Source organism: Thamnophis elegans, chromosome 10 (assembly GCF_009769535.1).
Source record: "Thamnophis elegans isolate rThaEle1 chromosome 10, rThaEle1.pri, whole genome shotgun sequence".
Taxonomy (NCBI): Eukaryota; Metazoa; Chordata; class Lepidosauria; order Squamata; family Colubridae; genus Thamnophis; species Thamnophis elegans.
The window spans coordinates 37,993,099-38,021,009 of record NC_045550.1 but is presented as its reverse complement, the minus strand read 5'-3'; the positions used below and the strand labels follow the sequence as shown (position 1 = coordinate 38,021,009).

Genomic DNA, 27,911 nt, shown 5'->3' with positions numbered 1-27,911 from the left:
CGTTGGCAGCGGGCATACGGTCCCAGCCCAGCCAGCCTCATCGCAGCGAGGGGCTCTTGGGGAAGCCGCCTTGATCGCCCCCCGACCGGCTAATTTGCAGGGCGAGGCTTCCCCGGATGCAGTCCCGGCGACTTCCCTTCGGCTCGTCGGAGCTGCCCCGCGGCCAAGAAGTAGCCAGGAGGGCGGCCGCGGCTCCCCTGGGCGAGGTCTGACCGTGTCTCGGGAGGCGCCCACGCGAGCACGGCTCAGCCGGCAGCCGGGCGGGCCTCCGGAAGCGCCGGCGTTCCTCTTCAGTGGGATCGCCGAGAGACCGAGGGCAGAGCCGCTCCCTTCCTCCCCATGGAGCCCACCGTGGGGAGGGGGCGAGGAGGGAACCGCCGCCCGTCCCGGCAGGTGGGGGCGGCGGTTCACCGGGGAGACGATCCGGAGGTAAGCACGGCTGACGACCACGCCCGCCAACCCACCTCCTTGCGGGCCACTTTGGCCTCGGCGTGCCGGAACTTGGACACCCTGAACAGGCTCATGCACCTTTCCCCGCACCTCTGAAGGACGCCGACCAATGACCGCCCTCTGGGCTAGTGCCCAGAACCGCTTCACGGGAGCCCTGTGGGCGGAGGGGGTGGGCAGGCAGGGGCGCAGGGTCGCGAACAACGCCCCCCCACCCCTGCGTGCGCTCAGCGGGCCACGGTAAAATTATCAAAGGCTGACTGGTCCGCGGCGATAAAAAGGTTGGGGACCACTGGTCTAATGGTTCCAGTCTGGAAAATAAGAAAGATGAGCTTAACATCTTAGTACAGAAAGGCAAACGTGACTTAAGAGAAATCCACAGCAGGATGACTCACATGACTGTATCCTTTAACTATTGTATTCCAATTTATTAAGAGAGACCAAAGCAATAGAAGAAGAACTGTGTTTCCCCGCACTTGGCCTTATTTTCGGTGAGGTTTTATTATTTTTGAGGTGCAGGAGGCAGCAAGGATGGTCATAGCTGCTGCTGTGTTGCAATATTTTGGGGGAGGGCTTACTATGTGGAGAGATCTTAGTTTCAGGGAAAGAGGGAAGAAGAGTTCCAGTTAATGTTAAAAATAGACATATTTGCACAAAAATGCATTTGAACAATACATCAGGAGCAGATGAAAAGTAAAAGCAATACTGTTGGCTATATGGGTGGAGGTTTCCAGTCTTCAAGTAGTAACAGTGATTTATGTTTTTGATTATCTCAATATAGGTAGTACTCAACTTACAACTCACAAATGAGCCCAAATTTTAGTCATAAGTCATGTGATCTATTAGCTCAAAAAATGTAATTTCTGTTGACTTCATAAACAATGCAAGAGCCTGCCTGTTTTTGTGTGCCTTCTGGAGGCAGACATAAGGATTGACAAAATGCCAAATGCCTGAATTTTCATCACAATTGCAGGGTTGCTGCAATGATTATATATTCAAGAAGGGTTCCTAACTTTCTTCAATCAGTGCTATCGTAATTCTGAATAGTTGCTAAACAAACATAAGTTGAAGATTGGATGGCGAACCTATGGCACATGTGCAACATGTGGCAAGCGGAGCCACTTATCAGGGTCCATGAGGCGTTGCCCTGTTAGCTGGCCAGCTGAGTTCAGCCTTTTTTAAAACCATTTTTCACCCTCCCTAGGCTCCAGAGGCTTTATAGGAGCCTGGGGAAGGCAAAAAGAGCCTCCCCGCCCCCCAGAAGCCCTCCGTAGGCTTCAGGAGCTTCCCTGAAGCATCCAGAGTGCAAAAAAACGGTTCTATGAGCAAACAGGAAGTTCAGGAATGGACTTCTGGTTTGCTCGGAGGGTTGTTTTAAGCCCTTCGGAGGCTTCAGGGACCTTCAGGAGGCTTCCCTGAAGCCTCTGGAGGACTAAAAAGGACCCTTCAAGCAAACCGGAAGTCATTTCCAGTTTGCTTGGAGGATCGGTTTAAGCCCTCTGGAGGCTTCAGGGACCTTCAGGCTTCCCTGAAGCCTCTGGAATAGGGTCCTTTTTAGTTCTCCACTTTGCTCATAGGGTCGTTTTTTGACCTTCAGATGCGTCAGGAAAGCCTCCTGAAGGTCCCTGAAGCCTCCAGAAGGCTCCGGGGGCTATAAAGCCTCTGGAGCCTAGGGAGGGTGAAAAAAGCATGGAAAAATGGGGGGAGCGCCTGTCTTGTGCGCATGCGCACTGGAAGGATCATGCATTGCATTGTGGGTGCAGCACGCCCTTGCACGACTGCCCCTGTACTCCCCCCTTATGGCACACGTGCCAAAAAAGTTCATCATCACTGACCTATATTGATGTGTCACAAAATCTGCCAAGCAAAACAATCAGGAATCCGGTAGCACCAATTGACAAATGCTTCCATGAGCTGTTTCAACGCATTCTCAACTGACAAAAATGTTTACCTTTTAATAAAATTCTTAGTTGGAAAAAATACTGTAATATTCCTCTGCTTTTTGCTGTCATAAACTAACAACAGCTGTCTTCCTACAAACTATATCATGAATGGCAGTTTTTCTGGCAGATTTTTTTGCTGATTATTTTCAGACAATGGAAGAAGATAGCTATCCATAACTTTATAATAACCATACAATGCTAGAATACACTTGAATGAAAACAGGACATAAGTATAGTTCACTTTGTATATGCAGAGCAAAAGTAATTCTATGGCAGGAGAAGCTTATGAGAAAAGAGTTTGAGATTCAGGGGAGTTCCTTTAAAAAAGAGATATTAAAAACGCAATAGCAAAAAGAGTACCAAAGAAGGGGGAAAGGATAACAAACAATCCAAAATGAATAAAGGTCTAAAAACAACATGCATATACCGTCTTTCTTTTGACCCCTGAAATAAGCAGTTGGCCTTGTTTTCAGGGAGGTCTTATTATTTTTTGAGGTGCAGGACGTGGCAAGCATGGGCACCTAATGGCTGCTGCTGTGTTGCAATATTTTCGGGAAGGGCTTATTTTCAAGGGAGGGCTTATTTTAGCATGTGTGCTCAAAAGCCTGATTGGGCTTATTATCCGGGGAGCTCTTATTTTCTGGGAAACAGAGTAGGAGATAAGAAATAAGATAGGTCAGCAAGGAATAGTACCATAATCCTAAATTATAGAGATGCTAGAATAGCTAAAGATCAGAGAATGTCAAAGGATAAAAAGAAAAAGGAAAACACTTCTTCAGATGTATCCAAAATAAACTGATTAGTGTTTATTGACATTTTCATGGAACAGTTAATAATCTGTTATTTTTCAGTTTATTTTGAAAATAACCTGAAAAGTAATAAGTGTGTAGTAACTGAATAACTCTAATTTTCTTTACAGGATCAACTTGTTGTTGTTTTTTAAAAAAAAGATACAATTCCAACAATCAATTCTGAAAAACTGAGGAAGCAGAATTGAAACTTGAGACTGAAAGAATTATAGCCATGGAATTTCTATTTACTTTGAATTTGTTTAATTTTTTGAAGCCAGAAAATTGAATTATGGAGTATTACAGGAAGTTGCTCATAGTTTGGCCAAATAATTGTTATCTATCATGCTTGAGAAATCCCAGAGAGGAAATGTAGTATCAAATGATTGAAGGAAGGCATATGTTATTCCAGTTTTTTTAAAGGCCTGTATTCTTAAACTTTTGTTAAAAACAAAATAATGAGGTATCTTAAATTCTAATCTATCAAATTTGCAGATGACATAAACTCAGTGAAATAATATTTCAAAGTAAAAAAACATTCTTGATAGGTTAGAGAAATGGGGAAACAATAACAGAATGAAATGTAAAAAAGATACAGTAACTATGAAGACTTTTAGTGAGGAAAAAAATAAATTTATTTATAAGATAGAGAATATCCGCCTTGACAGCAATACTTGTGAAAGAGAGTTTGAAACAGTTATTTATCACTAATTAAATATGAATCAGCATCAGGTTGATTTTGCATGAAAGAAAAAAAAATGTTTTCAAGTATAGTTTTAAAAATATTTCATCTCATAATGCATCCAACCCAGGAATATTCCGTTTTTGGCACCAATCCATAGAAATGTTTTTTAAAATGGAATAGGTATAGAAAACAGCAACAATCAATAATCAAATTTAGGAAAGCAATAAGTGAAGATACAAAGAATGTGCAAGTTTGAGAAGAAAGACTGAAGGCATCACAGAGAAAGCTAAAACCTGTTTTCTATCATCTCGGAGTACAGGACATAATGGGTTTAACTAACAGGGAGCAGATTTGGACTGTTGGAAAAACAGTAAGACCAGTTTTACAAATGGAACCAAATACCAGAGACTGGTGGATTTCTTAGCAGAGGCTGGATAAAACATGACGTGGATGCTTTAGTTGATTTTCAACACTAAGCAGATAACTGTACTTGACAGCTCAAATGCCCCCTTTTAACTTTAATGTGATCTGCTATGCATAATTGATGTAATTCTTTGATGCTGTATTATTTAAAATAATAAAACACTTAAAATGGTAGATTATTAAGCAAGTTATACTGAACATGTCGCTAACTATATATCCCCAGATGGAAAAAGAAAACCAAAAGAAGATGACCTAGCCTGGGACTGAAAAATAGCTGACAGAAGGCAGAAAATAAAACAAGAGATAGATAAAATTGCTCAACTAAACTGGGTTCCAGAAAACAGCCGGAAAAGGCAGAGTCATATTTATATAAATAATGCAAAGACACTGAGGGAGAAATGTGATATATACTGGAGAAAGAAAATACAGGTAGTACTCATTTCGTGACTGCCACATTTATCAACTATTCCAAATTAGGACAGTGATGAAAAACAGTGACTCTATGACCATTGCATTTACAATCTTCACAAGTCTGCAAAGCAAAGCTGAAATAAGATAAACAGAGTGACAGTTTCACTTAGTAACTGCTTTGCTTAACAACCCAATTGTTGACACCAGCTGTGATCATTAAATGAAGATTATCTATACAAAGAAGAGAGAATACAAATAATAGAATTGTACAAAAAATGCCAAAAATCAATGAGAGGTATGAAAGTTTAATCACTGAATTAGAGCCAACCAACCTTGAAAATTAAGTTAATTGGATTTCCAAAATATAGCTAACAATAAAGCTGCAGAAGCTGATAAAACTCTGGCAGAACTCTTTACCATTTTACCAATGATCTAGCTCAGGGCTGTCAAATTCACCACCTGCAGGCTGGATGCGTCACACACTGGCCACACCCACGCCTGATTTAGCAAGGGGGGAAAAGTCACAATACATCATGTAACAATGCCATGACAATACAAGTTTGACACCCCTGATCTAGTTAAAAGCGCTGTGTGCAATTTGAAAAATAAAGCTCTCAAAAAGGACTCAGAAAGATCAGTTTACATTCCAATACCAGACAAACTACTGACCAATTGTATTTTTCTCAGACTTCCAACAATGCATAGTAAAAAGCTACCAATGAATAAGCTGCACTCAAGAGGAGTCAGAAGCATCAGAAATCACACTAGAAAACAATTACTGGCTACTGGCTGGTTTGTAGCTAATCTGCTCTCTTTGAAAGGCTTGGAAGACTGTTAGTCTCTGCTGCTTCTTACTCCAATTATGTCAGTTTCATAGTCTCATCCTACCAAACTTTTCCATCTTTTCCACACATCCAATTGTTTTTTCATTCAGTTTTGATTTGACTACTCTTCCCTCTTACACTTCTCCCTATACTATCAGATATTTTCTTATATCTCTCTGTAGTATAGGTGTGGTCCTCTAATTCTTTAAACTCCACATACCCAAAACCATAAGGAAGAAGAAAACTACATTAGCAGCTTTAAATTTTTACTCCCACATGGATTTGTTTTGCTTTATATACAGTATTTTTTTTAAATGCCATGACCAGAGACTGTCACTGAGGATAAATGTAATAAATGAACCAGATTCCTCACAGGGAGCACAGATACTGAACCTAAAGCCTAACTATTTTATAAATCTTAACACAAAGACAACAGTCCTTAGAATATATCTATGGAGATTCTCATTCATCCAGGTCAGAGTTGTCCCAAGGATGCTTTTCAAAAGGTTCATTTCAGTTCTCAAAACTGAAGAAGCTTCTTGCATGAGAAAGGAAATGCAATACAATACAATAGCAGAGTTGGAAGGAACCTTGGAGGTCTTCTAGTCTAACCCCTTGCCTAGGCAGGAAACCCTATACCAGCGATGGAGAACTTTTTTTGGATCACGTGCCATAGGTGGGGGAGAGCAGGGGGGGTCGTGTGCGGGCATGCCACACCCATAATGCAATGCACGACCCCCCAGTGTGCATGCATGCACTACAGGCGCTCCCCCATTTTTTCCATGCTTTTTTTGCACTCCCCAGGCTCCAGAGGCTTTATAGGAGCCTGGGAAGGGTGAAAACAGCCCCCCGCCCCGAAGCCCTCTGGAGGCTTCAGGGACCTGCAGAGCAGTCAAAACAACCCTCCGAGCAAACCGGAAGTCCGTTCTTGAACTTCCGGTTTGCCCATAGGGCCAGTTTTTTGCGCTCCGGAGGCTTCAGGGAAGCTCATGAAGCCTCCGGAGGGCCCCCGGGGGGGCGAGGGAGGCTCTTTTCGCCCTTCCCATGGTCCTATAAAGCCTCTGGAGCCTGGGGAAGCTGAAAAATGGCTTTAAAAAGGGTGAACTCAGCTGGCCAGCGTGCACATGTGTGCTGGCCAGCTGACAGGGCAGCGCCTCACGTGCCCTGACAAACGGCTCCGCAGGTGTCACAGGTTTGCCATGACTGCCCTATACCATTTCAGACAAATGGCTATCCAACATCTCCTTAAAGACTTCCAGTGTTGGAGCATTCACAACTTCTGGAGGCAAGCTGTTCCACTGATTAATTGTTCTAACTGTAAGGAAATTTCTCCTCAGTTCTAAGTTGCTTCTCTCCTTGATTAGTTTCCACCCGTTGCTTCTTGTTCTACCCTCAGGTGCCTTGGAGAATAGTTTGACTCCTTCTTCTTTGTGGCAACCCCTGAGATATTGGAACACTGCTATCATGTCTCCCCTAGTCCTTCTTTCTATTAAACTAGACATACCCAGTTCCTGCAACCGTTCTTCATGTTTTAATCTCCAGTCCCCTAGTCATCTTTGTTGCTCTTCTCTGCACTCTTTCTAGAGTCTCCACATCTTTTCTACATCGCGGCAACCAAAACTGAATGCAGTATTCCAAGTGTGGCCTTACCAAGGCATTAAAAAGTGGTATTAACACTTCACTTGATCTTGATTCTATCCCTCTGTTTATGTAGCCTAGAACTCTGTTGGCTTTTTTGGCAGCTGCTACACACTGCTGGCTCATATTTAAATGGTTGTCCAGTAGGATTCCAAGATCCCTCTCACAGTTACTACTATTGAGCAAGGTACCACCTATACTGTACCTGTGCATTTCATTTTGGAAATGTCTCCCAAGAAAAAACAAAAAGGTCCAGTTGACTTTGAAAAGCAATTTTGGAACAGTCTTTAAATAAAGCAAAATCAAAGGTTCTTGAACAAAAAGCAGAGAGAAGATAAAGGGGTTAAATGTCAATGAGACACACTTGACTTTATAAGGACTCAAAGAAGCAGTTACTGATAGACAATGTTGACAAAATCATTATACTGGATTACAAAGAAATGGAAACAACCAGATGATTGTTTATGATTATATAGTTTAAACTATATATTCATTTTAAAAATGCAACTATTTCAACTATTATGAAATCTTAAACTCTTTGTCTTATTAACTTATTTACCAAACTGACTTGTGCATGAACTATGAATTTTAGATCTCAAAATGCACCTCAAAATTGGATTTAGTCATCCACAGATGGGCTTATCAGCAAGTATATTTGATATCCGGGTACTTTAAAATATATTTTTAAGTTTTTAACTTTTTAAAGGTACCTGCATATGCTCACAAAGAAGCCCATCTATAGAAAAGCCAACTCTCAAATTTTTAACCAAACTACCATGAAAAATGTGCCTCCCCAGATAATTATGAAAATTACATGCAAAAATATTGAGGGTCAGGATACCACATTTTTATGCTTTGGTTAAAAGATAACTGCAGATTGCCTTATTCACGAGCATGTACAGTAATAGATTTAGTTCTTATAGCATAATATTTTTTTTACGACAGCCACCATCAATTCACTTGATATAGCCACAGGAGTTCACTATCACAATATGGTTAAATGAACAGTTAAGGGTGCTTAGGACTGCTCAAATCTGCTTTATTGTAAAATGGCCTTACTTGCTCTGTATAAATTAATATATAACATGCATGCCACTAAGATAGCTAATTATGTTACTTATAATTATGTGTTAGACTTCCATTGTTTTGGCTATTTTGTAAATTTCCAAAGGCATCTTGCAGGACAGTGCTGAAAAATCGCTGGACTTACTATCCCAGAACATTATGGTAGAAACATGTTTGCACATTTCTGGAAGGTGTTCAAAATGCTAAAACAATTTCTCTCCTTCTTAAAAACTATGTTTCAAATGATCTTTTTGAAACAAAAGTTGTAGTTATGGTTTCTAACAATTAAATGCAGACCAAATATATTAATGCATCTAAAGAAAACCTTGTAATTTTAGTTTAATTAGTAAATTGAAAAAGATTCTAGGGTTAGTTTGAGAATAAGATTACATCAAGGTTTTCTGCATATTTGTATTTAACCTTCCAAATAGGCAGTATTAAATGTATTTTAAAGGAATCCAATTCAGCTCTATTATGTCAAATGTATCTTACAAAATGTATTAAATATAGCTTAATGTAGTAATCTATTGAGAGCTGGCTTGGGTAGTGCTTAGGGCATCAGGCAAGAGACAGTAATTCTAGTACTTAGGCACAAAGCCAGCTTGAAGACTTTGGGCCAACTGTCTATCTGAGTCCTAGGAAAAAGACAATAGCAAAGCACTTCTAAAACTTTGTAAAGTGCAGGGTCTAATCCAAGCAATCACTAGGAATTAACATTGACTTGAAGGCACAAAATGTTATCTATTCACTACATCTGATCACTATTGAGTGGCAGTATAGAACATAAAAATAATATCACAATATCATTTGCTAGCAACATAACTGTGGCTACAACTTAAATCAACTTAAATACAATTTAAATCAGCAAGCATGTCTGTTGTCCAAAAATTAAACATATCTGACTTTTAGCAGTTATACAGAAAAAAAACAAGTTTAATAACATCCAACTCTACTGTTCATTGTGATACTCCACAATATTAAATCTCATTGCAGTCATTGCAGGCTGTTATCAAGAACAAGCAACTCAAAATGTGAATTTTTGAACCCAAATGGATTTAAATATAAAAATGGTTAATCTTCATTGGATAATAAAAGGCAAACATGTCCAGGGGCACCATGCTAGTAAGTTATAAAAAACAAAAAACAAAAAAGGGATCAGAGGAGGAATGCTTTTCTGTAAATGTTTTAAAATTTTCCCTATATTTATTCTTTAAATTCCCAGGATTAACACAAGTCAAGTCAATTTAATTGGGAAAGTTTGTACTGTGAATTAAAGTACATTAGAGAAAACAACCGCCCTCTAGTGCTCTTTTTTTAAATAGCACGATTCAAACTAGTCAGCTTTCTTGCAATCTGTTGTTTATATACGTGTTTCCTGGGAACCCATGGGGTGCAAGCGGATGAATAGTGCTATCCAGCACCTTTCAGATTCATATCGTGTTCTTTTTTAACCGCAGCTCTCTAATGGGTAAACTTTACCTGAGAGCCCCCGGTGGGCGGGAGGGCAGCAAGTTTTTCCCGCTTTCCTCCCATCCACCGGGTAGCCCTTCCCACCCTCCGTTTTCTCAGGCAGGCGCCCGGCCATCTATTTCCTCTACCTTGGGGTTACACGCAGCCTCCGAAGAGGGGTTGCCGTGGAAACGGAAAATCCGCCTTGTGACGCGATTCCACTCTAGTAGCTTTTCTCCCCGGCCCCTACTTCTGACTCACGCAAAGGCGGCCAAGTAGCAGCCCGTTCTTTGCCCGGCTCCAAGCCAAGACTATCGGGGGTTGCTCGACCTAGGCACTGGAAGCCCCCCCCTCACCGCCCCCCGGCGGAAGGTTCAGGCATTGATAACAAACCTAGCTTTCAACCGCGGCTACAGCACTTCGCTATTAAAGATAAGTAAGGCAACTTTAGTGTTGAAAAGGGATTTGTGCTGGAGTCTTTTTTGGGCGGAGGGGATATTTCTCCTTTGAATAATTACAGATTTGGCAAGGTGTTCTATTTTGTGGGTTTTTTGGTTTTTTTTTTAGCAGAAATGCAGTGTTTCAAGTATTGGCAGTTTGGAAAACCTGATATATAATCAACCTAGTGCCATTCAGGTTTTTTTGTACTGCAGCTCCCATTCTCCAGACTTATTATTTATGCTGATTGATACGGTACAGACTTTTAATCAGTTTGTTTTAAAATCAGTATTTTCATAATTTTCTACATATTTTGAATTAAACTTTAGTGATATTGGAAGGCTTTAAAAAATTTTATTAGGCAGACACAAAGAGCTATTATATTGCCTATTAAAATAATTTCAATTGTTCTAAATAAACAGATTAAACCCTTAATTAATTATATATTCAAGTTATGTTGAAACTTTCTTAAATCATTTTCAAATGTTCCAGCCATTACTCTCACTAATCATATTATGCCATACAAAAAGATTAAATTGCAGACCTGTGCACTGTCTCATTGAAATCCATTATTCAACTATATAGTAACTAATCAGCAATTTTAAGGCAGTCTGTAAACTTCAGAACTGAAGATGAAAATATGGTTGTGCAATAAAATTATGAAAGATGAACTGGATGTTAACTTGACAGCATGTTTCAGATTCAGTTTATTCTTATAAATAATGATATTTATTAGAATAAACAAGCTGTTCTAATATTGCTGTTGGGTATGAGCCAAAGAAAAAAGAACCTTCTAATCTATCAATAGGATTTTGAAGAGATGGAAAATATGCATTCTACTTTGAAATCAAATAATGGTATTGAATAAAGCTGCCCACATAAACTGGAGGACGCTGAAATTACCAGTGACACTTTAAATTTTATTACATTATTATTACAACTCCAGCTAAAAAAAACCCCCACTTGTCTGAAACAACATTCTTGAAATGTTGTTTCAGACAAGTGAGGTTTTTTTTTAGCTCAGTATTCTGCCAGCAACAGTGGCTAACCAGCTGCAGGCCTTCATATTAGCTCTTTTTAAAACAGAATTGCAGGGAATGGCAAGGATGAAATAACATTGCCATTAAATATGAATCTCTAAAACTGACCACAAAAGATCAAATGTTACCTTAATGTTCAAAAAAGATCTTCAGCAATGTTCTAAGACAGATTATTAAGCAGCATATATGAGCACTTGGAACACTATCATAAGGATCCAGCATAATTTAGACTATTTTTTTATGATTGACTACTTCCACTATATCTTTATAGTGAGAGAACACAATGCTTTAATTTCTCACACAATATCCTATCTCAAAATGAAATAAAAGTCATTACTTAAAATCACAGCTGTCAAGCTTATGGGAAAGTGGGGTACATGCAACCATTGAGGGAATGTAAATACAAATTTCAATTTGATTACACTGGCCTCAATGGCTCAAGATCAGATTAGGAACAAATCATGGGACTTGAAATATGGTCCTTAAGAATTTAGATTGCACATTCTTGAAGGGGGCAATTCTTAGACTGAATTGGGCTAACGGCTGAATTCTTCGAGTAAGCACTAAATTAATGTTGTTATCATTCTTCCTACTAATCAAATGAAATGACTGCTTTTGAAGAGGTATCATGAGATGCGGATACAACAAAAAGTAATTGAAGTTTGTAACATTTAATATTTGGAGTACCTATCAATATAAGGTGATAATTCTATCAAAGTGGAAAATACTTCAAACAAATTTTCTTACTGCTGGTGAAGGGAAGCAGCTTGTCTTCAGCTTGTTCATGAATACTAGGCCCTAGTAGTCTAAGTTCCAAATAAACATTCCATTATTTTAAATATTTTTAATGACACGTCCAAGTAACACATAAATCTAACTAGAACAAAATCTTATTTTATTTTAGCTCTAAATCTTTCATAGGTTCCTCTAATCCCAAAGCCCCAAAAACATCATCTGAGTAATTCAATCATTTTATCTCAGTATACCAAAATTGAGATTGGTAATTATTTTGTCTCTAATGGACTTCGTTCTGTTTGGGGAAGATATGCCTCAAACAGTCATTTGTAATTATTACTTTGGCCACTGACTAGCAAAGTGTGCCACACATATACTATTTCTGTATGCCTTAAATAGTACTTTATTGAGGATCACCAACAGAGTACTTCACAGAATCCATTGAGCTACACAGGGACAAGTTGATGTTTAGTGTTTTCATAGAATAAAGTTGAAAACATTATTATAAACAATAAATCCAATTCGGAACGCATTTGGAAGAAATTCCAATGCACTCATTCTTCCAACAGTAAGTGTTTCCATGCTAAACCCAAATGAAGGACAAATACAGTAGAAAAAGAACACAGAGAGGACTATAGTCTGGGGCAAAGAATTATATTTCTTAGAGACATGCATGTTTTAAAAACGAAATTCCCTATATTTTTTACTAGTATATATGTATGTTATACACAACACTATCAGACTAGGTTTACATGTACCCCTAATGCATCATAGGCTTTGTTTTAATGTTATATATTACACAAATTCAACCACTCCTGGTTTGTTATATAATGTTTGGGCCCAGTGTTTGCTTATCTGAAAAGGATACAATTGAAATGCATTTAACTACCATTGCTGACAACTAGCATGTCCACAACGGCTGGCTGAGTAGAATGGATTTTGTAATTTAAAGCTACTGGAGAATAAACCTACCATACTGTATATACTTCAGTGGTGGGTTGCAGGTGGTATGCCCCAGTACAGGCGTACCGGAGCCTGCCCGGAGCACCGGATACCATTCCGGTACGGTGCTCCAGAGGGCCCACCCTCCTGCCCGAGCTCCTTACCTGTGTTTTAAGCCTTTGGTGCTTCCACGCATGTGCATGGCGCGTACAGCACCTGTGCAATGCCCTGCCAAGCAGCTGGAGCATCACAGAGGCTTGCGGAAGCGTTGCAAGCGTGATGCCTGCACGCATGCATTTGCGCCCGCACCATGCGCGTCCATGTGGGTGAATCCAGAACCCACCACTGATATACTTGTAAATAAAACAAGAGTTTTAGATGCCAAAATTACTTTCGACTTGTTAAATTTATTTCCTTATATATAGATAGGGTTATCCACAAGTATATACATTAATACTTTTTAAAAGTATCTATATAACTTGTATATACTAGTGAATATATCCAACTGAGGATAAGCCGACACTCAAATTTTTAATCAAAATAGGTAAAAAATGGAAACTCATGGATTATCCATGGATAAGTCAATAGTGAATACTAAAGGATACAAAAACTTTTAAGAATCAGTGTATCTATGGGTGATACATTTTTCACAACATCTTGGTCAAAGAGTTGGTTTATACACAGATGAGCTTATAAACATGTATGTAGGGTAGTTTACCTAGTCTATTATTTCTGATATGAATTCATAAAGAAAAGACCTGTTTGCAATGTGTATCTCTTATAACTAGGATAATTATCAATCCTCATAATACTGTTTATTTTCTTGCTTTAGAAAATTCAAAATGTATAGTATATTACTATCATTATACTATTAGGATTAAATGTGTAGTTTTAAACAGCTCCAATATTAATTACCTACACTTATATCTTATTATTTACTTAAATTGTACCTGTAGAAAAATCTGAGTGATAACCCAAGTATTTATTCAATATGAGCATTCTTATTCTGTATAATGGTCCAGGATGGGGCAAAAACCATCAGAGAGATGGTTCTTCAGATAGTCAGGTCTATGCCATGAAAGTCATTATGACTGGTAACTAAAACTTTGAATTGTACCTGCATGCTAGAAGGCAACTATTACAGGTCATGGAGCAGAGGCATCATATGGCCATAACATGGTATGGCCCACACATTCTGGAACAACAAATTTCTAAGTGGTCTTCATCAATAGCACCATGTAGAACATATTGCAGCAGCCCATATGGTAAGTGATAGGGTGATTGTCTGCAAGGCTCCCATTCTAGGAATTGCAATTATTAACTGTAAAAGGCACTTTTTGCATATAGAGCAGTTGGATGAGGTAGCTTTTCATCATTCCTTTTCTGCTTTTATTATGGCCATCCAGTAAAAGAATCTGTTACTGATAGTATAAATTTTGAAAGGTTTTTTAAAAAAAATATTTTTTGAATCTTGTTGGTTCTCTTAAAAATAAGTGTTTTTTAAAAGTAAAAATAAATTTCCTTAATATGAATAGCATTTTAAAAAGTGAATAGTTAGAACAGTGGCATCCAATCTTTTACGCATCAGGGACCAGTTCTGTGGAGAAAGGTTTTTCTGTGGACCAGGAGGTGGCATGGCTTTTCGTGCTGCCAGTATACTGGGGATGGGGCTTCGCTTATTTGTGTGACACGGTTTCTGACATACCAGTCCAGACTGGGGGTTGGGGATCCCTGACTTAGATAATACATCAAGGAAAAAAAATCAGGAAGGAAAATCCTAATCAAATGAAAAATTAAAAGGATTAGTATATAAAAACCATGCTTTCAAAACTTCTATGATGAGTGAATATTAAAATACTCATTTGAGATCAGAAACAGTAATCACTTATTTGTATATAGATTCATCAGAATTATTTTCTGAGTATAAGTTATTTGCTAATATAAAATAGATACGGCTAAATTCTAAGCAGTGCATACTTTCTGATTATAGTATCTCAATTATAGCAAAGTGATCCAAAAGGTGGATGACATGAATCTGAAACTCTGAAAATAATGCAGCAATTCAGGAACAGAGTGTCAGGTTTTATAATATCTTAATGCTGAAGATTACTTGTTCATCAGAATGCTAACTCAAATGAAGCTAAACACCATGCTGTAAATGCAGCATATCTATAGATTGGCACTGATACAGATCAAATGTGTATGTTGTTGTACAATTCTGAAAAAAGTAAGGCTCTGCTGGCCATATATTTCATATGCCTGAAGTAAAGAATCTACAGATCAATGATCCAAAATTGATGGTAAACTTTTTAAAGAAACTTGTCTGAGAAGTAATTGCAAGATGGTTAGAATCAACTAACCAAAAGGATATTCGGAAAATTCTTTATACCTTAGTAGCTGCTGCAGAAAGTTATAAGTGATTATTTAATAAAATGTTTCCCAAAATAGTTTACTATCAGTATTTTCAGTATAATACTGATCTTATTTAAATATTGGCTTTATTTTACTGACAGAGAAAATTATCCACTGTTATTTTTTTCCCTAGAAGCCTCTTTGTGTAAAATCATAGAGGCCCTAAAAAACTAATTAGATGACCACGCAGTTCCCCAGTCATAAATTAATATTGATTTTATGAACAGGTTTACAACTAGCAAAGTCACAGCAAAAAATAATATGACCCTCTATTTCTATTTTTGGCTATAAAAATGAGTCTCAAAGTTGAACTTTGTGGTGAAAATAAAGTCCCAAGTAAACTTACTTTCAACTTTCTATAAATTCACCAAGCATAATGAAGATTACTGGACCATATTCCAGATACTATCGCAATTTCTATTAATGAAAACAGAGCTTTAGATAAGTAAGGATTAGAGAAGTAGGTGAAAGTTGCTCTTATACATGAAAGGCAATTTAACATACTCATACACTACCTGTACACAGCAAAAATAGTCTAGAAGTAAAAAAATAGCAAAGTAAAAAGTAAAGTAAAAAAAGTCCTTATTCTTCTGAAATATTTTATATACCTACTGCAGTGATACTATCTACTATCATATTGTATCATAAATTGATTTAACAGTCTCTCCTAACTATTCTAAAGCAGTTCTGGATTCTGGCCATGTAATCCCATTTATAGAAAGACATGTGTGCTCATATCAGTGATGTTAGTTTGCAGAAGTGGTAGTAAGAATAGAACTGGCACAAGTGCATAAATGCTCATATGCTTTTTGGATGAATAGAGCAAGTCCTACTTCTATATTCACAATTGCTAATATAAATAGAAACCAACAATCACTTATGAATGCAGAGTTAAAAATTACAGAATTATTTAATCAACTTATGCATAAAAATGTGAAATCGTATTAGGCAATTGGCAGTGCCACCTTAAGCCTACTTTCTACTACTACCAAGGAAAGTATAGCGGATATAATGGAGCTTATTTTGAATCAATATGCACAGGATGACACTTCAAGGATGAACTCAAGAAAGCATCATCGTGAGTGAATAATGCTTAAAATTTGCACATGTGGCAAGAAGTATCATTTATCAGATGCAACTATGAACATGCTTGAGGCAGGTTAAGGCAAGGTAAGAAGTGGATACACAAGGCAGCCAGAAACATTTACTCAAAAAGGAGCTCGCCCCATTTCACCACGTACACGACTTATTCGCCGGTAAGCTTACACCGAGTTGCAGTCTTCACCGGCCTAACCCGGGTTACTGTGGAAGCGGGAAGAGGAATTGCATGCTATAAAATCGTGCAGGATTAACCCTATTAATAAATTCTGGAATTATGCAGCAGGCCTCTCGGGTCTGACGCCGAGATCCAAAGCCTTTCGCCTGCTTCCCACAGGCACCCCCGGGGGTCTTCCTCAAGCCCGTGCTGGGTCGGCCCTGATCCCGCTCCTGTTAAGAAAAGACTGCCTTCCTGCCTTCCTTCCTCGCTTGCTCTGCCACAGCCTGGGAGGCTCCCAACGCGGTCCTGAAAGGGGCCCTCGTTCTCCAAGCCCCTCCGCTCTTCCCTCCACAAACACTCCGTACCCTTTCCCGGCTCCCGCCGAACTCACCACTGCGGCCAGAGGAGAAGCTGGTAAAGCGACGCTCCTCGTGTGTGCCGGGAGCCCCCTCTGCGGGTGTCGCGTTAACTCCAGCCTTGGGCGGTCCAGCCCCGCCGAGCCAATGAACAAGGCCCAAGTCTCCGTGATGAGCCTCCCCCTCCCCCTCCTTCCGCCTCGAGCTGGCGCACCTCACAATCGCCGCGGCGGTCCATCCTCATTCCGTATGCCGCGGCAGCGGATCCTCATTGGTTCGCGCAGGGTGGCGCGCGAGGGGCTGGCTCTATTACGTTCTAAAACGGTTGTGTCGGTGAGAGGGGGGGAAGCACGCGCGCGGGAGAGAACAGCGCCAGGGTTACTCTCGGTCATTTTTTGCTTTAGGGTCACGGGCGCTGGAGGAAAGCGGCGGCGGCTGGTGGTGGTGGTGACACAATGAACTAGCTACAGCAGCGGCAGAGGCTAAAGGGGAAAGCTGCCTGGAAATACCATTTATGCTTTGCAAATTAAACGCCAGCGTGTCCACTGCTCAGGCACTGCCCAATTGATAGAATCAAAGCATTGTTGCCACCGTTATTAGCCTCTCGCCAACGTTGTATTGTTCTCAAGCCACCTGATCATGTGAAGGCAATTTATTATGCAGATCCATATTGGCTAATGGCGTTAATAATTTAACTTCCGAGGCTAAACAAAAATTTAAAATACAGGTACTGGGCTTCCTGGTCTCTCATGGTCGTGCTGCCGCTGTAGGAGGAAATCATGAATGACGTCGGGAGAACTCAGCGTTTGTATTTGGCCGATTTGAAGGAAGGGTATAAAATATACTGTAGTGTTAAATCGGGAAACATTTGTCTTCTGCCTTTGACTCCTTGTTGCAAATTTGATTTCAATAAACCTTGTAAAATGTATACAGTATAGCAAATGAAAGATTTAAAATGGAACTTTCTAAGGCAGTCAGTATGACTGGAAGTTCACCTGTGCTCTTGATCCCTGCTCTTCTTGTCTCCTTTAGGGCATAGGAGGAAGGTGTGGTTAGTTGGGTTCAGGAAATTATTAGTGTCTCTTTCTGACAAGGATGATGCTTGCAATCTTGAAACAGACTGTAATTGTGTCCAATCTAGACATATTTGATAATTATTGTAATGTTCCCCTTTTTGGAAATTATTGTGGAGATAGGAGTAGGCATTTAAGTACTTGGTGCTAAGGAAAATGAATTTTGGGGGACCATTTCAGGTACTCATGAATATTAGATTATTCCTGTGTGTCAGTCCCTCCCCATTACCAAAATATTTCCAACTCAATTTAAAATGCTGGTGCTGGTATTAATTTATACAGCCCCAAGTCCATCTTCTACTAATCTGGCCCAAACAGCTTATTCTTGGAAGGAGAAGCTTTTAACCATATTAGAGTCTTGTGAAGTAAGGGCAAGTGAGGCCAGGGGTACTGTTTTTCAGCTGCTGAGAAATACTTTCCATTAGAATTAATATTCACTACATTCTTTTTGAGGTTCTATAAGCTGCTTATGCAGAACTTTTCCAAAAATTATCTGAAATAATTTAACATTGCCACTTTTAAGTTATTTTTCTGTTACTCATATTTTATTTGGTTTTGTTATGTTTTATTTATGTTTATTATGATTGATATTATTATGGTTGGTCACACATTCAGCCAGATGTTTATACTGGATTTGGCATTTTTATCCACCTACTGGGTCCTACTCAAGGCTCTGAAATAGGTAGCTATTGTTTGATGACATTAAAATAGCAGTTAGACTTATATACCGCTTCATAGGGCTTTCAGCCCTCTCTAAGCGGTTTACAGAGTCAGCATATTGCCCCCAACAACAATCCGGGTCCTCATTTGACCCACCTCGGAAGGATGGAAGGCTGAGTCAACCCTGAGCCGGTGAGATTTGAACAGCCGTCAGAATTTGAAGATTTGAACTACAGAACTGCAGTCAGCTGAAGTAGCCTGCAGTGCTGCATTTAACCACTGCGCCACCTCGGCTCTTGTAGGTGTTAATTGTATAAGTTTATTTATACAATTGATTGATGGTGATTTTGTCATATCACTTTCCTGAAGTCATGTGATCTCCATTTGTAACTTTCCCAGTCAATCACAAAGTCAGTGGGAGGAAGCCACATCCGTTTAATGACCACATGATTCATTTTCCATCTGCAGTAATTTGCTTAATTGGAGAAAAAAAGGTTTAAAATGAGGCAAAACTCACTTAACTGCCTTGCTTAAGAATGGAAATTTGGGATCAATTATAATTGTAAGTTGAGGACTATCTGTATGTGGAAATGCAACTGTTTTCTTTGTCTCTTTTGATACAGTCTTTGGTGAGATTTTAAGAACCATCAGAACTGAAACACTTAAGGAAAATCCTGAACATCAGTCAGGAAAGCTGCAATTGCAAGATTTTCTATTGTACAAGCAATTAGAATGGATCACTTTCCTTTCTATTTCTATGATTGTTAAGAGTATTCTGTTTTCATTTTTATTAAATTATTAGTTTTTTTCTCTGTATTGGGGGGGAGAGAGAAAATATTGCAGTGGCAGCAGTAGTCAAAGTGTTACTGTGTCACAGCAATCAGGGTAAAATCAGCAGACAGGCTAAAGTCAACAGATAGGAAAGAAATGAACAGATAGGGTAAAGTCAACAGGTCATGTAAGCTTTAAGTGAGGCCATTCTGACAATACTATTCATCATCATCACCAATAGTTTGTGTACATATAAAGTAGCTACTGGAGAAGTCAGCAAAGGATTCCCCAGTAACTTGACCAACAGAGATGTCATTGCAATCCTGGCATTATGAGGATATATAGTAGAATGTCTTCTAAAATGGACTGGTTGCAATTTTTAATACAAATATTTTACAAATGTGTTAGTCACAGGGAAAGTCAAAATATAGACCAAATAGGTAAATATGGAAAATCCACATTTTGAAGAGCAACGTGATGCTGGATTACTAGTTATCTCAGTGGTGGGCAAATGGAGGTCATGGTTGGCTATCCTTTGAAGCAGGAGTCAGTAGCAAGTAGCCCAGCAAAACTGCAAACCCCATCAATTCTCACTATTGTAGGGCTGAGGGGAATGGTATAATAGTAACTCTGGAATCACGTATTGAATTTCTATAAGGGGTTAGACTAGGATTAGGGAAACCTTCACTCATTCAGTTAGTTTTTAGAACTGAGGAACAACCATTTCTTTGTTTTGGAAGGTTCTGAGAATGATTATATGACAAACTATAGGTAATCCTAGAAAAACAATCACAGTTGAGACTGGCAACTCCATTGCAAAACAACATTCATTGTGAGACATCATATGGTCTCATCTGGGCTGTGAGGCATATAAATGCTGATCACATGACTGCTGGATGCTGTGACAATTGTAATTGTAAGGACCAGTTGTAAATGTGAGGAGCACTTTTTAGAGACATTTTAACCTGAAACAGTCGCTAAACAGGAAAGTGTTAATCAAGGGCTAGGTGGAGTTGGGAATTTTAAGAACTGTATGTAAATGTAAAACATTTACTATCAAAAAAAATACTGTAAAATGCAGATTAGGAATGCAAGAAATAAAATAAACAAGAAAATGGCAAGACTAACCCTAACCCTATCCATCCACTAACCCTATGAGACACATTCATATCATCAGGACTAGATGGATTACACACCAAGGTTCTGAGGGAACTGCAGACATAATCTCAGAACCACCAAACTGTATCTTTCAAAGATCTTGGAGCACCAGGGAACTACCAGTTGATTAGAAAAGGGCTAATGTTCAAAAAAGGGATGAAAGTGGGGGTGGGGAAATGGATCCAGGATACCACAGACTTATCAGCCTGACATCAATAACTGGGAAAATTCTGGAAAAGATTAGCAACAAATTTATGAACGTCTACAAAGTCATAACCAGAAGCCAGCATGGGTTTGTTAAAAACAGATCATGCCAGACAGATGTTATTGCATTCTTTAACAAAGTGACTAAATTAATGGACAAATGAAATGCTGTGGATATAACTTACTTGAACTTCAGTAAGCAGACCACTTTAGTAAGCAGATCACAACCTACTACTTGATAAGATAGAAAAAATGCGGATACGACAATGCCATCACCAGATGAATTCATAACAGGCTGACCAATCACAATGTATAATCCTTAATGGAACTGCATCTACATGGAGGGAAATATGAACTGGGCTACCTCCAAGGCTCTGTCTTGAGCCCAGTACTCTTCAACATCTTTATACATGATTTAAATGGGATAGAAGGAGAACTGATCAAATATGTAGTTGATACCAAACTGGCAGGAATAGCTACACTCAAAATATAGATTCAAGATACAGAAGGATATCAACAGACTTGAATACTGGCCCTATCTAAGAAAATGAAATTCAGTGTGAGAAAAGTAAAGTTCTACATTTTTTACCAAATGCACAGGTATGGAATAGATACCTGGCTCAATAGTAGTAACTGTGAGAAGAATCTTGGAATCCTAGTGGACAATCACTTAAAATATGAGCCACCAGTCTGCTGCAGCTGCCAAAAAAACCAACATAGTCCTAGGCTTCATTAACACAGGGATAGAAACAAGATCACATGAAATGATACCACTTTATGACGCCTTGGTAAGATTCACTTGGAATATTACACTGAGTTTTTATCACAATATAAAAAAGATGTTGGAACTCAGGGAAGAATGACAAAGATGTTTAAGGCACTGGAGACTAAAATATAAAAAACGGTTTCAGGAATTGGGTATGTTTAATGAAAAGGACTAAGAATGACATCATAGTAATGTTTCAATATCTAAGCGACTGCCATAAAGAAGAGGAAGTCAATCTATTCTCCAAAACACCTGAAGATAGACCAAAAAGCAATGGCTGGAAATTAATCAAGAAAAGAGCCAACCTAGAAATGAGGAATTTCCTGATAAGAATTCAATAGAACAACTTGCCTTGAGAAGTTGTGGTGCTCCAACACTGGAGGTTTTTAAGAAGAGATTGGACAACCATTTGTCTGAAATGGTATAGAGTTTCCTGCTTGAGCAGGGAATTGGACTAGATAGAATGCCTGCAAGGTCCCTATCAACTCTGTTATTCTGTTGTTCAAAGATAGCCTGGCCTAGAGTGCATATTTTGCAATTCTTCGAGAGTGTACCATGCAGAGTTACATTTAGTCAAATGTAATTATGTAGGTAGCATTAGTCACTCCTATTTCATTTCCCATACTGACTCATGTTTAGGTATTAATCTAAACTGGCATAAGAACACTCCTTTGTATGGCTCCTAAAGGCCAAATTGCATGTATTCTCATATGTTTAAACAGGCACATAGATTCACTGTTTTGATTGTGAAGAGAAAGCAGCAGGAGACCACACCAGCATAGCTTCCAATCTGGATTAGAAGCCTATAATAGCTCTCTGTGTTTCATCTATTGCTCTTTGTCTCCCAAAGTGATATTTACAATAAGTAGCACATAGAAGAAGCAAAAGATACCAAAGGAGAATAATTTTTAAAAGCACACTGACCAGAGCCCTCAGTGATAGGGCAGTTCTGCAAAACATTGGGCAAAACAGTGTGCTGATCTTCCCTAATCAAGATGCCTGGCTTCTCAAAGCCAATCCAGTTATGTAGACTGAGACAGATGCTTCTCCCATTTCCCAGCATTACTCACTGTATGTAATAACTGAGTTTCATGGAACGGTCATCTCTTTTTGCCTAATGGTAGAGTTGACCCAGTGTGATCTCCATGCAGATTAAAAGCACATTTGTTTGGAAGTGTCTCCAAATGGAAGCACCTGCATTTTTATACTCAAGATTTATATTATGCATGAACTAAAATATTTCAGATGAAGGGATGGATCAAGCAGTCATATGAATTAAAAGCAAACAGTTATTTCAAGATGGACAAAGACAAGATCTATCAGTCTAGCTCCTCAAATGCTACTCTTGAGCAATTAATCTCTTTTACAGACTTCAACAAGCAAAAATTGATGGGTTCTTTTTTGGGGGGGGTTGCATCTTTCAATTAAAGCAGACAGCGTGAAACAAAATACTATTGAAAACAGGTTCTGTTTGGAATTATATTAATTTTACAATTTATAGCAGTGTTTTTCAACCACTGTGCCGTGGCACACTAGTGTGCCGTGACATAGTGTAAGGTGTGCCGTGGGAAAATTGCTTTATATATAGTCAATATAGGCACAGAGTTAAAAAATTTTAACATTTTCTAATGGTGGTGTGCCTCGTGATTTTTTTCATGAAAAAAGTGTGCCTTTGCACAAAAAGGTTGAAAAACACTGATTTATAGGGTAATATTGCAGGTACAGATTCAAATGATAGAACACATTGCTAAGGCATTCTGCCAAGGCATTTGTTTCAACAAGTTAAAGCTGCTTGATAAATTGTAGAAATATATAAATAAATATTTATTCAAGAAAAATGTTTGGTGGTTCCATTTGTATTTCATCAAGCTCTTTATTTCTTTTGCTATTTTATGGGAGTTGCCCAAGTGTACATATGGTTGATTGAATTTGCAGGGCGTCTGCATTTATCCTGTTTGCTTTTTGCTTTAGTCAAAGCTTTGAAACAAATGGTCCACCAATCTTTAAGCTGAGACGAAGAAAGGAAATATTTAATGTGCCCTAAATTGGACATTGATCTCAAAATTGCCATAACAAATAGACCTAGCATGTTGGAACTAAGCAAACACATATGAACTTTATTAGAAACCTTATTCCCCAGTTGTATCTCGGGAGTTATTTTAACTGAAGTACTATCTCTTGCACTTTAACATCTTAACTATTGAGTCAAGGTCCACATCACTGTAAACATTTCCCTTCTTTTTAAAAAAATACTTGAGGACAGTGAACAGATACAAAGTGCAATTGGATTCAAAGTTCAGTTTTAAGAAGAGGGGCCCTCTTTGTCTGGACATCAGTATTTCTGTGACTGGATTATCTCTAATGTGTCTTATTTGTTTCTGGCAAGGGGAAATAGAGCTCTTGGGGCAATAAGAGAGATGATGCCTCCCTTTCTACCATAAGTATTCAGTTAAAAGTACACTAGTTTCATTTGAAGGAAAAGACTTGCATCTGTGTCCAAGACTTGCATATATTAATCATTCTCAGGGACAAATGTCAGCAGTGGTAGCTCAGAGTGATCTCTTGAGGATGGCTTGGTATCAGCAGGTTATGCCAATGCTACAAGTACCAGATATAAATAGTAAAATCGTAATAACTATCAGATGGCAACAAAGAGTTAGGATTTTCTGTACTCTTTTTTCTGCTTTCCGATGTTCACCCAAGTCACTTAGTGCCTGCCACTGCTCCTATCCATCATGCTGCCCTAGGCAAATGCTTAGGTTTCTTTAAGGGTTCATGGTACTAAAAAATTGTGCAAATCCAGGTCGTTGCTTGGTCAGGATCCTTCTGTGAACTTAGGCAAACCCCCTTCTCTAAATCAATTATTAATATACTTGGAATTATTAATTTTTGGCTCCAATATATATTTTATCCTGGAAAATATCCCAGAGAGGATAAAAAATTGTTTCACAAGGGAAACTCTATTACCTTTGTGTGAACTTTCAAATCCAGATTGCAGCTTTTTAAAGCTACCAAATTCAGAAAAACACTTTTTAAAGGAAAATATATTTTAAAGGAATTGTATTCAGACAACATATTAAGCTAATGTGTTGCTACTCTTGAGTAATCTCTTTTACTTCAACCAGCAAAACCTAAAGAGAAATCCAGTAGCATCTGAAGCACTGATGCCAGAATTCAGAAGTTATTCTGTTATCTAATCAAATAAAAATTCACTGTAAACTAGGTTAACAATGTTAACTGAAGCCCAGAGCAGAATCACTGCTCTGAGCAAATAAAATATATTTTCAGATAAGCTGTGAACTTTTCTTGCAAACAGTGTGCTCAATAGTGCACAACAAACCTTATAAAGCCTACTTTCCTGCAGGCCTGCTTAGCAACCATAATTTATTTAACATTCCCCATTCTTTTAGGTTCTTGTGATATGCTAAACAACCATTAACTAGCCATGCTAGGTAGATCTGCATATGTGCAATGAAGCTTCAAACTATCCAAACTCATTTTAACCTTTCATATCTGGCACATCCAATTAGTGGGTTCTTGTGTTTGCCAGGAGTACCGACAAGGGTAGGTTCAAGACTCAAGAAGGAATATGCAGCCACAGGATGAAATCATTTTGACTAACTTGTGAAGATGCCTGGTTGCTTATCTTCAGTGTGTGTATCAGTCCTTTTATGAGGAAATAGTAGAGAAGCTGCATCAGAGTCTGTCCAGGGGTAAGAAATTCAGGTAATGACAGAATATAGGAAGCAGCTTTTTGCCAATAGATATCCTCCAGATATGTTAGAATCAAGACATTAGAAGAGCTCTGGTATCAATATTGTACATCAGTCTGGAAAATAATATTGCAAAAGCTACCATAGAATGCAAGAGGGTTTAGCTGGTAAGATCATCTGGAAGGTAATACTGATGCATTAGAAAGCCTGATGTTCTGAAAGACATACCCAAGAATAGATCAGAATAATCCACAGCCTTGAGAACAATTCACAGGCACCTTTTTGTTTTCTTTTTGTTGATGAGATCTGAAAGGACATTGAGACTCCTCCTGGATCATACATATTAATTCTTCAGAACAGCTTCCAGATTTTTTGCTTCCTTTGTTTCCATACACAAAACTCTGTGTTTTTAAGCTTGGCATCTTTAAGAGGTGTGGACCAACTCCCAGAATTCCATAGCTAGCTTGGGGCATGCTCTGTCTGCACCCCTTGAAAGTTACCTTTTTTTTTTAAACCCAGTGTTTTAGTTCTTCACCCTGCCAGGTTTCAACACAAAAAGTACAATAATAATTTATTACCAAAATGGATGGAACATAAACCCCAGACACAGTTCTCTGGTTGGAGCATAATCTGTTTTTCCAGGTGCGTTTTCAAATTCTGAATATCAAAAATAAGCCAGGAGCAAGCAAGGGAAAAAAAGATGAAAGCTTTAAATGATTTATAAACTTAATTTCCTTTCCTTCTCTAGGTTTTTAGACTTACAGGCAGACTGCAGATGTTGGATTACACTTAGACAAAAGTAATTTTCCACAAGTCTCATTTGTCAGGCAATGGCTAATTTTAAGAACTGATGGGAAATTATTGTTTCAGAAAGACAAAACTATACTTTTATTACTGACATCCCCTTCATATTTTTCCAATGTCAGTTTACAATAAAGTGTCAAAGTAATAATTACAATGTCAAAATAAACTATGTGAAAATGAATTAGATATCTGCACCTACATATCAAACATAAAAATCAAAACAGTTTACTTACATAGACTAAAAAAAGTCTCATTCCTCAAATCCTAGTACCCTAGTTTACAGAAATATTTTATAATCAACTTGTGTACTAGTTGTATCCCCAAGCCTGTTCAGACTTTCCATTATTGCTATATTAGATCAAAAAATAAGAATCAATGAATAGGTAAAAAACAAATTTAAAAAATCATTTGAATAAGATGAGCCAAATTTGTTTAAGTTTATTAAGTAAAATATTTTATACATGTCTCATTGTGTTGTTTGGGACAAGAATAATTTTTTGCTGTTTTTTCCCCCCATATAGTCTGAAAAATAGGTATTTATAGAGATATTATTTGATTTATATACCATTCTCCTTTATGAGGTCAGGACTTTTTCCCCACATCAACGCTGCTGTGAAGTATGCTGAGGGGGAGAATGAGTACTCAAAGTCATTCCCTGAGCTTCTTTGGCAAAAAGTGAAGTTGAACCTGTCCGGCAAGTTGCTGATCCAATATCTTAATTGCTGTACTTTACTGGCTCCCTCTGTCTCCCTCTTTTAAGAAATATATGAAATCTACTTTCATTTATATTCTCAAAGAGGCCAAAGATGTTCAAAGCATTTTTTCCCAGGCAGTAACTAGAGTCATACTCAGTTTGTATGTCATGCTAAACATCAAACCATAATGTAGTTGATTTCTGGTTTACAATAAGGCACAAACCCAAGTATTATAAAACAGACTAATAATATGACTTCCAAAACAATTCACAAACAGTGCTGCTTTGGTATTATGCATGAGCTCTTAAAGATTAATCGTACCAAGATCATTGTAGCAGATTATCTTAAGACTCAGGGTAGAAGAAAAGTGCAAAAGTAGTTCCATAAAAGGAATATAGAATTAAAATAATTGAAGGTTAGGTTAGGTTAGGCTTATTGGTTTTGTATGCCGCCCACTCCCAAAGGACTCCGGGCGGCTCACAATAAACAGGGGAGGGAATAAATAAGGCAATACAAACAATTTTAAAATCCACAGCAGTCACAGTTAAAACGGGGCTGGGTGCTTTAACAGCCCCCAGCCTGCCGGAGCAGCCAGGACTTAGTAGCTTTACGGAAGGCCGGGAGGATAGTAAGGGTCCAGATCTCCACGGGGAGCTTGTTCCAGAGGGCCAGAGCAGCAACAGAGAAGGCTCTCCCCCAGGGGGTTGCCAGCCGGCATTGGCTGGCAGATGGAACCCGGAGAAGGCCAAGCCTGTGCGATCGAATTGGTCTTTGTAGATGGATGGATGGATGGATGGATGGATGGATGGATGGATGGATGGATAATTGATTCATTAGTCTTATGACCCTATCAAATCAAGGTAAAATGCAACGTCTATGCAATACATCACCGTTAGACAATATCCTGCTCTAATTAATATAGTCAATATATATGTTATCAGTGTGGTGGCTTTTTAAGTCAATTCTTTCACTCTTTTCCTGCCACAAATATATGTATTGATCCATTACTTCAGAGTAAAATATTCAAACTGCTCAGAATACTACCAATGGCTGCGCATTCTATGTTTATTACTGAGAAATCAAGTCTCAACATAAGCGTGCATAGGGTTGAAACTTTCATATAAAGCCTCTGCTCAATTTTATTTAAATCCCAAGCATTATTACTCAAAAGTAAATTACTCTTAAGTACTATAGGCATTAATTGCAATGGAAG

The 27,911-nt window shown here is 38.5% G+C and overlaps 1 protein-coding gene across 1 annotated transcript in view; it reads right to left on the bottom strand.

Annotated features, from left to right (window-relative positions):
- The window catches only part of ACSL3 (acyl-CoA synthetase long chain family member 3), a 56,474-nt gene extending 39,439 nt beyond the window's left edge, over positions 1-17,035 (bottom strand). The window contains 1 exon segment of the mRNA XM_032225990.1: positions 16,890-17,035. The gene's annotated coding sequence lies outside the window, so the exon portion shown is untranslated.
- Between the last annotated feature and the right edge of the window lie 10,876 nt (positions 17,036-27,911).